General features: G+C 48.8%; 1 non-coding gene across 1 annotated transcript; it reads right to left on the reverse strand.

The window, feature by feature from the left end:
• Positions 1-1856: 1856 nt before the first annotated feature.
• On the reverse strand, positions 1857-1963 carry LOC112209264 (U6 spliceosomal RNA). Its single transcript, XR_002944017.2, has one exon. It is a non-coding gene; the product is annotated as a U6 spliceosomal RNA (small nuclear RNA).
• Positions 1964-2431: the final 468 nt, after the last annotated feature.

A 2431-nucleotide genomic window follows, 5' to 3' on the forward strand; every position in this document is an offset into this window, starting at 1 on the left:
ACACCCGCCCGCCCGAAGGGATTTTAGGGGCCTGCGTGCCGAGAAAGGAACACCCCATGCCTCCCTAGGGGAAATTACTTTTGGCATTTTTTTTTTTTGAGACGTTGTCTCGCTCTGTCTCCCAGGCTGGGGTGCAGTGGCACGATCTCGGCTCACTGCAGCCTCCACCCCCTGGATTCAAGAGATTCTCCTACCTCAGCCTCCCCAGTAGCGGGGACTACAGGCACCCGTCACCACTGTCCGGCTAATTTTTTTTTTTTTTTTGAAACGGAGCCTCGATTTTGTCGCCTAGGCTGGAGTGCAATGGCGCGATCTCAGCTCACTGTAACCTCCGCCTCCCGGGTTCAAGCCATTCTTCTACCTCAGCCTCCTGAGTAGCTGGGAGCACAGGCGCGCAACACCATGCCCGGCTAATTTTTGTATTTTTAGTAGAGACGGGGTTTCACCATGTTGGCCAGGCTGGTCTCGAACTCCTGACCTAAAGTGAACCGCCTGCCTCGGCCTCCCAAAGTGCTAGGATTACAGGCGTGAGCCACTGCGCCCGGCTAATTTTTGTATTTTTAGTAGAGACCGGGTTTCATCATGTTGGCCAGGCTGGTCTCAAACTCCCTAGCATAAGTGATCCACTTGCCTCAGCCTCCCAAAGTGCTGGGATCACCACCGCGCCCTGCCTAAAATACATTTTCAAAGTACACGTGTTTATTGAATTCATTTTTTTTCTTTTTTTGTTATTTGTGCTTATTGAATTCACCAGTGATTTACACAATGTAGCTATGTACCAGATAATGTGTTGGATGCTGGTTATTCAGCTTTTATTCAGCTGGTTATTCAGTTGTTTTATAGACGGTCTTGGCCAGGCGCGGTGGCTCACACCTGTAATCTCAGCACTTTGGGAGGTCAAGGTGGGTGAATCACCTGAGGTTAGAGTTCAAGACCAGCCTGGTCAACATGGTGAAACCCCATCTCTACAAAAATACGAAAATTAGCCAGGCATGATGGCAGGTGCCTGTAATGCCAGCTACTCGGGAGGCCGAGGCAGGAGAATTGCTTGAACCTGGGAGGTGGAGGTTGCAGTGAGCCAAGATTGCACCATTGCACTCTAGCCTGGGCGACAGAGCGAGACTCTGTCTCCGTCTCAAAAAATAAATAAATTAAATTAAAAATAAATTTAAAATATATATATATATATATATATATATATGGTCTTGCTCTTTCTCCCAGGCTGGAGTCCAGTGGTGCTATCATAGCTCACTGCAGCCTCAATCTCTTGGGCTCAAGGAATCCTCCCATGTAGCTGGGACCACAGGCGTGTGCCACCAGGCCCAGCTAATATTTGAATTGTTTTGTAGAGATAGGGGTCTCATTATGTTGCCCACGCTGATCTTGAACTCCTGGGCTTAAGCGATCCTCTGGCCTCTGCCTCCCAAAGTGCTGAGATTACAGGAGTGTAGTCAGATAGTCAGCATTTTTTTTTTTTTTTGGAGGCGGAGTCTCGCTCTGTCGCCCAGGCTGGAGTGCAATGGTGCGAGCTTGAGCTCTGCTCACTGCACCCCCGCCTCTCAGGTTCAAGCAATTCTCCTGCCTCAACCTCCCAAGTAGCTGGGATTACAGGCGCAGTCCACCATGCCTGGCCAATTTTTTGTGTTTTAGTAGAGACAGGGTTTCATGGTGTTGCCCAGGCTGGTCACGCCCGACTAATTTTTTGTATTTTATTAGAGGTGGGGTTTCACCGTGTTGCCCAGCCTGGTCTCGAATGCCTGAGCTCAGGCAATCCACCTGCCTTGGCCTCCCAAAGTGCTAGGATTACAGGTGTGAGCCACTGCACCTGGCCATAGTCAGCCTTTTTGTATGTTTGTTTTACTATGGAACAGTTCATGAATTTGCCTATCATCCTTGTGCAGGGGCCATGCTAATCTTCTCTGTATCATTTCAGTTTTAGTATATGTGCTGCCAAAGAGAGCACACAGGTATTCAGCTTTAAACAAGACTGTTTTGACACCAATGTTCTTTTCTAATGGATTGGCGTTGCCTTCTTTAAATGCATCAAGAGCTGTTTAGGGATTCTCAGTAAAGCCTATCATTGGCTCTGCTGGATCTCCTCTTTCTGCTCCAGCCTCAGGAAGTGTTTCACTCCACGCGCTCTCCCTTGACACTAGGGTTTCCCTCCGCCAGAAAAGCTTCTACCCACCTCTGCATTTCACCCGGCTAACTCCTACACACTTTTCAGGTCTCAACTCTTCAGGTCTTCCTCTCATCAAGGCCTTCCTCCCAGATTTGGTTAAGTCCTCTGTTACAGATTTTGAGATGGAGCAGGGACCCCTCTTAGGGGCCTGCCTGACTCTCCCAACCAAGTATGGAAATAAGGGAAAATCTCGAGTTCCTTTAAGGGAAATTCCCCACACCTAGCTAGCCCTGAGCAACTTGATAAGCA

Source organism: Pan troglodytes, chromosome 4 (assembly GCF_028858775.2).
Source record: "Pan troglodytes isolate AG18354 chromosome 4, NHGRI_mPanTro3-v2.0_pri, whole genome shotgun sequence".
Lineage (NCBI taxonomy): Eukaryota > Metazoa > Chordata > Mammalia > Primates > Hominidae > Pan > Pan troglodytes.